Source organism: Mchenga conophoros, linkage group LG20 (assembly GCF_057382185.1).
Source record: "Mchenga conophoros isolate Kocher_MC1m ecotype Shallow Benthic linkage group LG20, M_conophoros_male_GT1.1, whole genome shotgun sequence".
In the NCBI taxonomy this organism is placed as follows: domain Eukaryota; kingdom Metazoa; phylum Chordata; class Actinopteri; order Cichliformes; family Cichlidae; genus Mchenga; species Mchenga conophoros.
In genome coordinates this window covers 37,157,453-37,173,459 of record NC_140545.1, presented here as the reverse complement: position 1 = coordinate 37,173,459, position 16,007 = coordinate 37,157,453, and positions in this window count along the sequence as shown.

The window sequence follows — 16,007 nt, the reverse complement described above, 5'->3', positions numbered from 1 at the left end:
ATCTAACAGAAGTGCGAGGATGAATCAGAGACGTTGAGACTCATCTGTATGAGATGGGTTCTACGTTTAGCTGGATGCTGGTTGTTCTGTAAACTGTGCGGCCTTTGAGAACTTGCGTGTTCTGTTCGCGCCTCAGTATCCTCTTTGCTTTTATATTTGTGTCTCTCTATGAAGTTGGGTTTGCTCGTTTCGTTAAGACTAAAACAGGTCTGTTTAAGTAAAGTAAAGTAAAGTTTATTTATTAAGCGCTTTTCATAGACAGGTTTTTCAGAACGAGCATGACAGTTTGGTTTTGCCTGGTTTCGTTAGGTGCAGCCACTCTTAGCAGCACCTTAATTGCTTCTGTTGGTTTACTTTTGCTTTCGTTATGAGAGAAACATTTCAATTAACTTACTTGCCTTAAATACAAAGTGAAGTCTGTCACTAAACCTCGCTCTCTGGCTGGATTCAATGTGTTTTATGGTGCTTTGCTCTTAGTTATACTAGTTCAGACCTGTACTCTGAAACCGTCTGTGGACAGCACTCGTTCTCGCGGAAGATATGACATCTTCAGAAATGGCCAATCTCTCATCTGAAGGGAGACGAATATCTTTTCTTATTTGTATAACAGGTCGATCCTGAAACCAGTGTAAGAAACTGAAAATATGTGGATCTCAATCCAGTTTAGATTTTTTTCAGTACATTTAAATCACATATTTAGTACTAATACTTAATATTTATGAAAAATTTCCAGTTCTACACAATATGTAGTCTTACATTCATTATTGAGCCCTGTGCATCTGGATTCACTGTCTCAGATCACATGATAAAACCAGACGTGATGGAAAAACAGAGTAATTCCTGCCCCATATCATCCAAATACATAATATGCAATGAAACTTACAATAATGTTTGTGATGCACACACGGTACACCGGTTTACTCACAAATATTCATTTCAAAATCACAACAACAGCAGCAACAATCAGACGACTGCCTCTGAGCAGGCACTTGGTAACCGTGGGAAGGAAAACCTCCCTTTTAACAAGAAGAAACTTCTCGCACATCCGGGCTCAGGGAGCAATGTGTCGAACTGCTTTATGTCAACAAAGCTGTCTGGTTTTAAGCAGCACGATTCAGGTCATCAGTAAACTGAATAAAAGTGTCTTCTGGTATGACAAGAAATGAGGCTTCATGTCTGCCTTCGTGGCCCCGGTGCCGATGCAGAACACTGATCAGCCTTCAGAGAACGGTTGCAGCGGTGCCTTCAGCCACAGGTGGTTGTATACCTGCTACTCTGGACTGATGAAGGTAGTCTGTGACCTCCACCCACAGCTCAAACTGAAGCGAGTTTGTTTGCTGTTTTCCAAACATCTCCATCATGAAGTCAGGTCCACAGCATGAATCAGAATGTGAAGTGTATTTAACATGCTGCATCAGTGTGACTGTAATGCAGTAGCACCTCCAGGACTCCTTCCAGCTGAAGGCTGGTTTGGAGGTCCAAAGCAGGACCCAGAGTCATCGGCGTAAACGTCTGTCTGAGGCGTGGTTGAAAGCATTCTCCGTGGACGTGTGCTGCTCTCAGGTGGTTTCTGAGCACAGGTCACCTTTCGTACAAACCTAGCAGACTGTGTGTAGGAGCATCGAGGGCTCCGTTTCTGGAGCTTTAACGCTGCCGCGAGCTCTTTGTCCGTGACGTTCTCCTCCTGTTCGCCGTTCTTTCGTAGCACGTAGAGAGGAGCGTGTACAGCTTTCTGTTTGAACATGTAAAACACGATCATGTGACCTCTCTGGTTGTTCTTCGTCACCAGCTGTAACAGTTCGTGTTAGTTTACATTTACAGACCACATGAATGTTTGACCTGACAAAGAGAAAACTAACGTGTTGCTGTTGTTCTTCTATATCTTTATGAACAGAGGAAAAAAGTGTTTCATTGGTGTTTCTGTTGTTTCTGTTGTTACTCTTTCTAATGTGTGGGGTGGGCAGAGTCTGTTATATATATATATATATAGATATCTATAAATGTACTCTGTGTTTTACTGTGGACTGCACTTAGCTCAGCACCCGAGTGACTGACCCACACCGCCCCACGCCGCTCACACGACACAGCTGCAGGAAAAACGTCCTGATGATGACGATGCTGTGCTTTAATCGCACATATTTGGTCATATCGTAAATACGTTGGAGCGGTTTGAGTCATGTGACCCAGGCTGCAGCCATATTAGCGTTCTGCACTCACAGACCGAACTTTACGCTCGCTCGCTTGTCGTCAGTGCAGACAGACCTTCTGCTTCAGCTTGAATTTTAAACTGTATATTTTCAGTGCTTATTAAATGAATAAAGATATGATGATTAAGTTGGTCTGAGCTCATCATTCTGTCAGCTCATCGTTCAGGAAGCAGTCACAGTGCAGGTTCAGATTTAAACAGGCAGCTGCTGATCTCGGTTCAGTTTCATTCAATAATGAACGCCTCGTTGGGGCCAGTTCCTTTCATCTCAGTCCACTTCAACATATCCATATATTTATCCAGGATATCTTCTGTTTATCTGGCTTGTCAGACATCATCGGTGAGGCTAACAGGTCACATAAAGGTTGTTATCAACTTGGTTTATCAGTCCAGCTATGGCACACTGACATAACAGAGTTTGCAGCTGCTGACCAATCAGAGACATGGACATATAGTGACAACATTTTCTAAAGGAAGATAAAAGTTGCTCATCCAGGTAAGGAAGTCCTATTCATCTGGACATTGTGTTCTCGGTGGGTTAAACATCTTGTCTCTCAGGTTTCCCCACGTTACAAACACTACATTTACATATCAGAGAGGCTCTGAGTAAATGCAGGTACCCCAGGATATTTGTCAAAGCTGGGAAGACTCGGGGCGATCCAGGATAGAAGAAGGATAACGTTACACCCTCTTACAATGCTGTGATTGCAGCAGTCTCCAGCTCTCTCTGAAGGGTACTCCTGGCTCCCCAGATAAAGACGAACCTTCAGACCCTGTGACTGTCTGCGCGTCTGCTGTTTTCCAGTGATCTAATTGGTCAGTCAGCAGTGATTTCATCCCTGCTGATTTCCTATCAGGAGCATAACCTGCTCCAAAGCAACAGTTACCATGGCAACATAGCCTGCTAAGAAGTGCAACACTTTGATATCAGTGAGAACAGCAAGTTGAAACTGAAGTTAGCTGGATGAGCTCCGAGCCTACGGCGTGCACTCCTTTCTTATTCAGCTCGTCAGTAAATGCTTAGAGCGTGAACTCTCGGCCTTCATCGCTGCACACTGGCAGGTGATGAGGACCTCACTGGAGCAGTAAGAAGCCCTTCCCCCAAACACCTCCATAATCCATCAGTGGGAAATGTTAATAGAAACACATCGGACATGTTTTCAAAGCAGCTCTGCAGACAGAAGCTCTGAAATAAAGTCAATCAGTAACGAGCACGTGGATAATCAGAGGTCTGCCCAGCAAATGGACGTGCAGAGTTTTCCCTTCTTCCTTTATCACCATAAATTATAAACGTGGCTCAAAGAGCAAAGGAAGTTGTGTTTGAATGATTTCTTCGATGTAACAGTTTCTTTGCACTAAAGGCTGCCCAGGAAACGGTCTTCTTGTGCTGTCATCTACTTCACAGCCTGTCTCTGACATCGTTATATGAAACTTGGCCTTCTATCTGAAAAGGAAACTGGGGCTCACTCCAAATAATGCTGCACTCGATTAGCAGTAGCAGAAAAAGCTGTTGGCAGAGAAGATTTGGCAAGTTTGTCATGCACAGCCCATTTTTTCCTTACAAATGTGTCGCCTTTTATGGGGGAATAAACAGCCTTTCCAACATTGTGAGATTTATTGCCAAGAAGCATCGTTACAACAAGGAAATCATCCAAATACAAACTTCCAGAATGTCTGTGCTGGGTTTATATTCAGCCCACTGCACTGTGTTAAATGATTTCACTGGAGCTGAATATACATGAACTACAAAAGACTTCTTCTCTTTCACACATTGTTGTAGTGTGGCAGGCGCAGCGAGCAGCAGCAGGTCACCGAGCACGACGGCCTCCGTGTGCACGAGCGGCAGCCTCTCTCAGAGCGTTCGTCACCTTCGTGTCGGAGCAGTCGCTGATCCGTGCTCGTGTCACACTGCTGGAAACACTCACAGAAAAATAAATCGCATTATTGATCCCACTCTGGTTTCCAAACAGAAAGGAAAGACGTGGAATCGAAGAGATTTCACTCTGCTGATAAATTCACTGATCTCTGATTTCCAGCTCGCCGCTGAGGAGAGATAAACGGCAAAGGAAACGTCAGGCACGTGTTAGAGAATCTGTTTCAGATGTCACTTCACCTGTGCAGAGTGTGACGTCTGTGTGTGTGCATGTGGGCTTGCTTTCATCCTCTTCTTCCTGCCCTCAGACCACTCAGCTCGTCTTTCACCCTCATCCTATCTGCACTCTGACCTGCATCTGCTTTCATCGACCCGCTGCTTAGGTTACGCATAGTGCATATGCCTCTTAGGTGAGAAGAGTTCGTATATCCAGCATGTATGTGCAGGCTGCTCCGCTGTGCTCTGCTCACGTGGAGGAAGGTCAAAGATGCTGCAGCGAAAAACTCTCTGCAGTTAAACAGTGACAATCCCAGCATCCCTCTAACAACCCATGGGCTGATTCCTCTGGTTGAGCTCTTTGGACCTCGGTGCCTCCTTCGGCTCCCAGCATCAGCAGTTAGCAACACAAGCTAACATTAGCTGAGAAAAGCAGCCTAACGTTACCAAGCGAGTGGCTGAGAGCCGATGGACCTGATGGGGGAAGGTCGTGCCGATAAGTGTGAACTAAAGGTCGTTATCAGCTCACACCACCTGTGCCCCTCCCCCCAGGCTTAAGTTCCATCATATTTATTTGCTTCCATGACATGCTGACCTCCGACCTTCAGAGAGGTCAAAGAGGCTGACAGTTTTTGACTCTGTGACTAAGTCAGCTAAGACCTTTGACCTCCTCACCTATTTGCCTGGTGATGGGTGGATATGACCAGAACCACAAAGACGAGTCCAGCCCTGAGAAGGTGGCTTTTTATTAAAATATGTCTCTGCTACTTTTGTTTGTTTTTGTTTGTTTTCTTCCCCCTTTCTCACTCTCTTCTCCCCTCTGTTGTTCTTTCTCTCCGTCTCTTTCTTACATTCTTTCTCCAACTCATGTCTGTCCCGTCTGTAACAACTGAAAATAAAATAAAATAAATACATAATTATAATAAAGGCCAATCAAATGGACCAATATGGCAAGGCCATGATGATCCGCTTGGCCTCTTTCTTGGCCTTCAGCATTTCTCACCCAGGAGTCTGTTTCGCTCCGGAGCTGAAGGCTGATGAGCACGTTTGTGCTGACGGGTGTATAAGTGAGTGACTGCCGTGTGCTGAATGACTGTTAAAGGACGATCATCCGTCCTGCACACACTGAAAAGTTGTTCATTCGGTTTTTGAACCCAAGTTTCAGATCTGATCCTTCCTGTGTTCTCCTGGAAAGGTCGTAACATCGTGCATTTGTTAAATTGGAAGATAGCTCATTGATTATCAAAACATTTTGCTGGTTAATTTTCTTTGATCTTAAAATAAATGAATTGATTAATAGACTGTAGTACAGTAGAATAAGAAGAGCATCGTCAGGGTCCACGGAGCAGACTCCAACGACTGACGACAGCTAAAGGTGATTTATTGAACTGAGATCACATCAGGAACCAGAGCAGGGACAGGACAGCAAGCCGGGAGCCACTGCACAAAGATAAACAGGATGTTCTGCACTGAACCATCCAACATGTACTCTTAGTGACACGGGAACAACGTGAGAACAGCCCCACCAAGACCGCAGGTGGAGGAATACTGGAAGAGCATATGGGGAAAGACGCAACAGAGGACAACAATGCTCAGGGGCTAGTGGAGCTAAGACCAGACCAACAGGATCTGATCAGCATCACTGAGGCAAACATTAAAGTGTCTCCAGCATGAAGAGTTGGACAGCACCAGCCCTGACGTGGTTCGTGTCTACGGGCTGAAGAAGCTGCAGTTTTGTGTGGCCGCTCTGCTCGAGTTTGAACCTTTAAAATAAAATTAGTCCCATGAATCAGTTTACAAACCAGAAATAAGCCTTGGACGGATCAGTGACTGAGATGGGCCTTTGTGAGCCAGCAGCACTGTGTACTCGCCACTGATTTATGACACGGACGTCCACTCGGTAACAGCCTCATTCAATCACTGCAGCGGGGGAGCGACTCTGGGGCAGGAAATCTTTTCTTATCCCCGCCGTGACAGCACGATGGAGGATCGTGTGAAACGCTGCCAGCCATGACTTTATGACGAGACAGTGACGAACCTTTCAGCGTCCTCGGTGTGCGTCGAACGTCGCAGCACTGCTGCTGCAGACACTGTGGAAAGGTTCAATCTGTGTCTTTCATATAATCACAGGATGAACGCAGGAGACGCTCAAAGAATCCTGAGCACAAATCTGTGGGAGGACGCCGCCATGCGCCCCGCCCACCACCCTCATACATCCAATCAGGAAACACATCCTTTTAGACGATGACATATGCTGCAACGACAAAGGCAGATGAGGAAGGTGAACACATTGTCATGATTCCCAGTGTCTAAGCACACATTTCTGTTTTCCTTTCCTGTGAAGGATTGTCTCGCCTGTCTTCACCTTCCTGGTTTCCTTGTGTTTTAAACTCTTCTTTAAAAATCTTGTTGTGTCTTGGAAGTCTTTGAACCCTGGGTCCTGCCGGTCTGTCGTGTGTGCGTGTTTGCCAGCACAGATCAAAAACCATCCATAATGGAAACCGCAGCCTGACACCACCAGATAATAAGTGCACAACAATTACACCAACATCATTTCCAGGCAGGTGGAGGGTCAGCGTGAGGAGGAACGGGCTTGAGCATTACCTTCATCAGCATTCAGAGAGAAACCAGCAGCAGATACGTGCAGAGCTTCATGTCTGTTTCTCACAATGAATCCATCCCAGTGTGGGTGGAGCTGCCGAGTGAGCACTGTTTCCTCTGTTTGATCGCTACCCGGGGAATCTTAATGAGGGTCTTCATTGGTGTGCAGTCAGAACAACAAGATGAAAAGAGACAAACAAAGAGCTGCCGCCGAGGAAAAAGCCTGCTGACCTTTACCCAAATGACATTTCTGCTACCTGCTGATTGTGTTTCTGTGTGTGGGCTTTCAATAATGGACCCAGTCATCTGCTGGCCTTCAGTCTGTTCATTCCTCTGCAGCACACGTCTGCAAATATTTACTGTAAACCAACAGGACCTGAGACCGAGGCATCCGCAGGGACATCAGGGTGTCTCACTGACTTATTATGACACTCAAACGATGCATCTTCCGTAAGCACTGCCACCCAGTGCAAAGCTCATGAAAGAATGACTTTCCGATGTCTGAGGATTATGTCTCCAGTGGGCCGTTTTGTCCCCACTGGGAGAAGTGACCTAGTATTTGCACAGCAGCCGTAATGGTCCTGATGTTCAGGAGAATTCGGGAGTCTCTGATTCGGGAGTCTGATGGCCTGTGAAGCTGTTTGAGGCTCATTTTTGTCTGTGATTCAGACAGTTTTCGCCTGAGGACAGGGGTGTGAACAGGTGGTGCTGTGGGTGTGTGCCACGGGCCCTCATGATGACCCCGGTGGATTCTGAACATTGCAGCTTCCACACAAGGCTCCGTAAAAATGATTGAGGTCTTTGGTGATGTGCCAGATGTGCTCAGGAATCGTAGGAGGAGCAGCCTCTGCTGTGAGTGTTGTTAGACCAGCTGAGGTTTCCTCCTCTCCACCCCTGTCTCTCTGTTAGCTCCATATACATGTGCACACTCTCAGCTGTCATTCGAGGGTATCTACATTCAAACTGGATGAAAAATAATAAATACTCTTGCACAAACTATGAATACTAGTCTTAAATTCTCGAAATATTCAATACTTTTTGTCTTTTTTCTCTTTATCATTATTATTGCTGCAATTTTCTGTTATTGTCTTCCTAATTTAACTGCACACTTCTATTCAATTCAATTCAATTTTATTTATATAGCGCCAAATCACAACATAAGTCGCCTCAAGGCGCTTCATAGATACAGAGAAAAACCCAACAATCATATGACCCCCTATGAGCAAGCACTTTGGCAAAAGTGGGAAGGAAAAACTCCCTTTTAACAGGAAGAAACCTCCGGCAGAACCAGGCTCAGGGAGGGGCGGGGCCATCTGCTTGGGGGTGGGGTGACAGAAGGAAGACCGGATAAAAGACATGCTGTGGAAGAGAGACAGAGGTTAATAACAGATATGATTCAATGCAGAGAGGTCTGTTAATACATAGTGAGTGAAGAAGGTGACTGGAAAGGAAAAACTCAATGCATCATGGGAATCCCCCGGCAGCCTACGTCTATTGCAGCATAACTAAGGGAGGATTCAGGGTCACCTGGTCCAGCCCTAACTATATGCTTTAGAAAAAAGGAAAGTTTGAAGCCTAATCTTGAAAGTAGAGATAGTGTCTGTCTCCTGAATCCAAACTGGAAGCTGGTTCCACAGAAGAGGGGCCTGAAAACTGAAGGCTCTGCCTCCCATTCTACTTTTAAATACTCTAGGAACAACAAGTAGGCCTGCAGAGCGAGAGCGAAGTGCTCTAATAGGGTGATATGGTACTACAAGGTCATTAAGATAAGATGGGGCCTGATTATTTAAGACCTTGTATGTGAGGAGCAGGATTTTGAATTCTGGATTTAACAGGAAGCCAAAACAGGAGAAATCTGCTCTCTCTTTCTAGTCCCTGTCAGGACTCTTGCTGCAGCATTTTGGATTAGCTGAAGGCTTTTCAGTGAGTTTTTAGGACTTCCTGATAATAATGAATTACAGTCGTCCAGCCTGGAAGTAATAAATGCATGAACTAGTTTTTCAGCGTCACTCTGAGACAGGATATTTCTAATTTTAGAGATGTTGCGCAAATGGAAGAACGCAGTCTTACATATTTGTTTAATATGTGCGTTGAAGGACATGTCCTGGTCAAAAATGACTCCAAGGTTCCTCACAGTGTTACTGGAGGCCAAGGTAATGCCATCCAGAGTAAGAATCTGGTTAGATACCATATTTCTAAGCTTTTCAGGGCCGAGTACAATAACCTCAGTTTGATCTGAATTAAGAAGCAGAAAGTTAGTGGCCATCCAGGTCTTTATGTCTTTAAGACATTCCTGCAGTTTAACTCATTGGTGTGTGTTATCTGGCTTCATGGACAGATAGAGCTGGGTGTCATCAGCATAGCAGTGAAAATGTATGCTATGTCTTCTAATGATGCTGCCTAAGGGAAGCATGTATAATGTAAACAGAATTGGTCCTAGCACTGAACCCTGTGGAACTCCATAATTAACCTCAGTGTGTGAAGAGGACTCTCCATTTACATGCACAAACTGGAGTCTATTAGATAGATATGATACAAACCACTGCAGCGCAGTACCTGTAATACCTACAGCATGTTCTAATCGCTCTAATAGGATATTATGGTCGACAGTATCGAACGCTGCACTGAGGTCTAGCAGGACAAGCACAGAGATGAGTCCACTGTCAGAGGCCATAAGAAGATCATTTGTAACCTTCACTAAAGCTGTTTCTGTGCTGTGATGAGCTCTGAAACCTGACTGAAACTCTTCAAATAAACCTCTGCAGATGATCTGTTAGCTGTTTGACAACTACTCTTTCAAGGATGTTTGATATGAAAGGAAGGTTGGAGATTGGCCTATAATTAGCTAAGACTGCTGGGTCTAGAGATGCTTTTTGAGTAAAGGTGTAACTACAGCCAGCTTGAAGGCCTGTGGTACATAGCTGATTATTAGAGATAGGCTGATCATATTTAAGATCGAAGCATTAATTAATGGCAGGACTTCTTTGAGCAGTTTTGTAGGAATGGGGTCTAAAAGACACGTTGATGGTTTGGAGGAAGTAATTATTGAAGTTAACTCAGAAAGATCAATTAGAGAAAAAGAGTCTAACTTAACATCAATGGTACTAAGAGTAACTGTAGATAATATTACATCTGTGGGATGATTACTGGTAATTTTTTCTCTAATGATAAAAATGTTATTTGTGAAGAAGTTCATGAAGTCATTACTAGTTAACGTTAAAGGGATGGTTGGCTCAAAAGAGCTCTGACTGTTTGTCAGCCTGGCTACAGAGCTGAAGAGAAACCTGGGGTTGTTCTTATTTTCTTCAATCAGTGATGAATAGTAAGATGTTCTGGCTTTGTGGAGGGCTTTCTTATAAAGCAGCAAACTATTTCTCCAGGCTAAATGATGATCCTCTAAATTTGTGACACGCCATTTCCTCTCCAGATTACGAGTCATCTGCTTTAGGGTACGTGTTTGAGAATTATACCACGGAGTCAGGTACTTCTGATTAGAGACCTTAGTTTTCACAGGAGCTACAGTATCCAGAGTCGTATGTAGTGAGGAGGTGAAATTATTAACAAGATAATCGACCTTTGTTGGAGTAGCGTTCAGATAGCTGCTGCTCTGTGTTGGTACAGGACATTGAAGATGATAACAGTGGGTGGATTACATTCTTAAACATAGTTACAGCGCTTTCAGAAAGACATCTGTGATAAAGTCTACTCTCCACTGCTGTGTAATCAATTATTGTAAATGTAAATGTTATCAGGAAATGATCAGACAGCAGAGGGTTTTCAGGAAACACTGTTAAATGTTCAGTTTCTATGCCATATGTTAAAACAAGATCTAGAGTGTGATTAAAGTGGTGGGTGGGTTCTTTTACAGTTTGAGAGAAACCAATTGAGTCTAATAACAGATTAAATGCCATGTTGAGGCTGTCATTTTTAGCATCTACATGGATGTTAAAATCACCAAAATTCTATATGCTCATGTAAAGCTGAGGAGCACTAATGAATTTCATTATGGGTAAACGTGGCTACACTGTTTATCTGTACATGACAATACAACTTGAAACTTGAAGGATTTAAGAGTTTCTGCTCTTTAACATGTGCCGCCCTCTATTTAACGGGACCAAAAGTATTTGGACAATCGACTGAAAGGCCGTTTGATGGTGTGGGCAATTCCTTCGTCATGTCATCATCAGTGAAGAAGATTAAAGATTTGATTTGATGTTTGGTTCTTGCATTTGAAAGATTTTGCTGTGAACAGACATCATGCAGTCAATGCAGCTCTGAAACAAACAAAGACAAACCGTCTGAGAAATTGCTGCAATATTAGGAGTGACAAAATCATCCTGAGAAAGAAAGCGAGCACTGATGAACTCAGCAAGGCAAAAAGACCTGGACGTCCATGGAAGACAACGGTGGTGGATGCTCGCAGAATCACGGTGCAGAGAAACCTCTTCACAACGTCAGCCAAGGGAACAACACTCTCCAGGAGGAAGGCGTGTCGATACCCAAGTGCAGCATAAAGAGCAGACTGTATGACAGAAAGCACAGAGGGTTCACTGCAGGGTGCAACCATTCATAAGCCCCGAGAATAGAAAGGCTTGATCGGCTACAAACGTCTAAAAACGCCGGCACAGCTCTGGGAAAACATTCTTTGGACAGATGAGGCCAAGATCAAGAGAAAAGTATGGAGAAGGCGTGGAACAGCTCGTGATCCAAAGCATACAGCATCATCTGTAACACACGGTGGAGGTAGTGTGATGGTTTGGACGTGCATGGCTGCCAGTGGCACTGGGATACGAGTAGGGATGGGTATCGAAACCCGGTTCTTGTTGAGAACCGGTTCCCACTGTTTCAATTCCTTGGAATAGTTTGCCATTTTTGCAAACGATTCCCTTATCGATTCCAGTCGCCCCGAATGACGTCACCACGTTGTGGAGCGTCATTTACCTGGCAGGAAACATGGCGGCTCAAACGCTCAAAAGTTTGGTTACACTTTACGAGAACGGATGACGACAGGGCAACTTGCAATACTTGCAAAGTAAATATTTCATTTAAGGGAGGAAACACTACGAATATGCAAAAGCATTTGCTCACAAACACGCGATGACCTTAAATGAATGTCGTGTTTTTAATTCTGGACTCGTGAATCTCAACCCAGCAGCAGCGGTAACGTTTGCACATCCTCTCCCGTTAATGCGGCAGGTAAATAATCAACTAACAGTGCATATTATGTTAGCGTGATCTGCCTTATTACAAACCTGCCATTACTGTGCATTTAGTGACCATGATGAGACAGAGTCTGGCTCAGATGCTGGCAGTTCTCGCTGCAGTCTGCCGGCAGCGTCTCCTTTCAGGCAGGATAGACGAATGTCACCGAGCAGTGACTCAGTTTGTGGTCAAAGGTTTGCACCCGTTTGCCACAGCAGATGATTTTCAGTAAGTGAATGTGTTTAATTGTAGGCAGGGACATTACTGGATATTCTTGTGTAATTGCTACAGAATAATTTATGTTATACTTTGTTATTGCTACAGAAGAATATTTATTTTATTATTTTACATTTACAATTTTTTTCCTGGGGACCCTGTGACACCCCATTGAAGAGCCGCAGGCTGGATCTCTTAAGATCTCATGTTGGGTTTGTAAGGCCATGTTACTCCTAAATTTCTATCTTGTTCAAAGAGAAGATATAAAACAAAGTTCTAAGCTAGTCGACCTTAGTGTCCTCCTTTTTAAAAAGAATCGATAAAGAATCGAATCGTTAAACAGAATCGAAAATGGAATCGGAATCGTGAAAATCTTATCAGTACCCATCCCTAGACATGAGTGTTTATGATGATGTGACCGAAGCAGCAGAACGAACTCTGAGGTGTTAAGATAAGATAAGATGAGATATACCTTTATTAGTCCCACAATTTGGAAATTTCATAAGGCTGCCGACCTATTGCACGCAATGGCGGCGCCATCTTACCCTCCGACCACACATACATTACACAAACATCACATGGGGAAGACAGGTCAGAGAGGTATAACAATGGAAAATGCACCACATGAGGAAAGATAAGGAGAAAAAAATAACTCCCCCCAGACTGAGCTCCAACAGGGAGATCAGTTTGAGAACAGAAAAAACACCTCTGCACATGAAAACACTCTTAATCTCTTAGCATTGGAGGGGAATAAGCGTCGAAGGCGTTTGGAGGGGGGATGAGTGTACATCTGCATGTGTATATATGTCTGTGTGTGTGTGTCAGTGTGTTTCATAATACAGATGACCCGAAACACACAGCCAGGAGTTTATTCAAGCAAAGGAGTGGGAGATTCTTCAAGGGCCAAGTCAGTCAGCTGATCTTAGCCCAACTGAGCGTTTCACTGCTTGGAGTCAGACAGAAAGGCCCACAAACAAACAGGTTTGCTTAGGTTTACCTTTTAAAGACCTCTGCAACCTGCTGGACTCGATGCGTAGCATGGACCATACCGCAGTGCTGATCCAGGTGTTCCTGGTCCATGTCTGTTAGTTATCTAACTGATATGTGATAAATGAGAAACATCAGAGCAGCTCCCAATACTAAACATGAAGTATTAAACAGATAAAGCAACACAACCAAAAACAGCGCTACACAATACAAGAAAACTCTGTGTAAAGAAAACAGCAGCAGATTGATAATCTTTAAGCCAACAGAGGGAAAAATAGCTCTCACACACAAATATGGATCTGCATTGAAGAAACTTAGAGCTCAGAGTCGCAAACAGCAGGAGGAGCAGCTGGGAGGCCCGTGCATACTGCGAGAATAAACAGCATGACTGCACTCAGACCAGAGAAGAGGTGTAATGTGCCGGCCTGCACTCACACTGCAAGGTCCTCAGGTCTTCCTTATGTGCAACAGAAACAGTGGATGACAGGCAGAACGACGCTTCACACATGAAGAGTTTGTAAAGCTCCTGACAGCCAATCAGATTTAACCCAGAGAAAGCTCCGAGCCTGCTCTGTGGCTGCGCTGAGAATCAGCTTTATGACGAGCTCTGCACGCAGACCACACTGACCACACTGACCAAAGCAGCAGGACACAGCCATTTGTAGGGATATGGATAAGTGGTTAGGACTATATATAGTCCGCTTACTTGCACACATCATGTATGAGGGATATTTAAATCCAGGCGTCCGCAGTGCTCTGGAGCACGTACAGGAGGGCAGGAGTTGCATCCAGGCTGCAGCGGTGCTGGCTGCACCAGACCTCACCGTGCGCTGCAGTCTGTTCTTGTCCTGTTTGGTGCCGATCCAAGCCGTGCAGGGATGAAGAAGAGCCCAGAGTACTGCAGAGCATAAATGGACCAACAGCTGCTGAGGCAGGCTGAACTCTCTCTCAGTAGGGCGTTTAATGTTTGCCGTGGTGCACCAAGGCTGAGCTTTATTACAAAGAATGAAAAATGTGCAGCTTTTCTGCAGGACAGGGTGAGGTGTTCTTTAAGGCGGACGAAGAGTTGCAGGTCGAACACAGACAGCAACGCTGCTGGCCGACAAAGAGCTCACACGTTTCTCTCTGTGACAAACACGCTGAGAGAAGCTGCAACGTGTTTTCTTCAGCTCCCTTTCAGCACATTTCAGCTCTGTGCGAGCACATTTGCTGGATGACCTTTGTGGCAGTCTTCTTTGGAGTGCAGCGTGTTTTTGTTTGGGCAGCATCTCCTCGGACAAACTCACCAGAATTCACCTCAAGCTAAATGTGACTGAACCTGAAATGAAAAAAATGAAATGGCTCTAATGCTCCTTTTTGTCTCGCTGCTTTACCGCTTCAGAATTTCATTTTCTCCTGTTAGAACCTGAAATCTCTGCTGCGGTCACAGAGCCTCTCGAGCATCAGTCGCTCAGACTGGCTGCTCTTTTCAGAGAAATACGGCCGTAAACACAGCAGCTGTGTTCAGGCTGCAGGGTGAGCTGACCACAAGACAGATGGAGTCAAATGTGACAGGCGGCTCTGGTTTAAGAAGCATTAGTCTGCTAGCTTCATGTTTGTGGAGAAAATCTTTTAGTAAAATGGGTCAATCTGTCATAAATGTCTGGACCCCAGCGCAGACTCACGGGGGCCTAACACAGCCTTACTGCTGAACACAGGAAATACAAACTAAACTGGGAAATTACTAAACACACAGCCATGAGGGAGATGCTGACTCACAGACACAGAAGCACAACACGGGAAGCAAAACTTCTCCCACAATTCCACCCAGTGCTTCCTGCAGAAGTTCTCTGATGACTCTGCAATAGTCGGCCTCATCACTGATGGGGACGACAAGGAGTACAGAGGTCTGACCCAAGACTTTGTGGACTGGTGCCAGCTGAACTACCTCCAGATCAACACCAGTAAAACCAAGGAACTGGTGGTAGACTTCCGCAGGCACAAGCATTCTCCACTGCAACCACTGAACATCCAAGGTATGGACATTGAGGCTGTGGACAGCTACAGGTAGCTTGGTGTTCATCTGAACAATAGACTGGACTGGACTCATAACTCAGACGCCCTCTACAGGAAAGGGCAGAGCAGGCTGTACCTGCTGCAGAGACTCAGGTCGTTTGGAGTGGAGGGCCCACTCCTGAAGAAATTCTATGACTCTGTTGTGGCTTCTGCTATCTTTTATGGCGTGGTCTGCTGGGGCGGCAGCATCTCTGCTGGGGACAGGAAGAGACTGAACAGGGTGATCCGAAGGGCCAGCTCTGTTCTAGGATGCCCTCTGGACCCAGTGGAGGTGGTGAGTGACAGGAGAACGGCGGCTAAGCTGTCATCCCTGATGGACAACGTCTCCCACCCCATGCAGCAGACTGTGACAGCACTGAGCAGCTCCTTCAGTGGGAGACTGCGGCACCCACGGTGTGGGACGGAGAGATTTCGCAGGTCTTTCCTCCCCACTGCTGTCAGACTCCATAATAAAGACTTTAACTGATCAAGCACACACATCCATACATATGCAATAACACTAAGTGCAATAATCCTTTCTGTCATCGTTGTATTTTTACTCAGTTGTATATAGTATTTGTATTTGTATTCTATTTTTATCTTATTGTATATTTATTTTATTTTATTCTACTGTATATAGTATTTTATTTTATTCTATTCTGTACAGTTGTG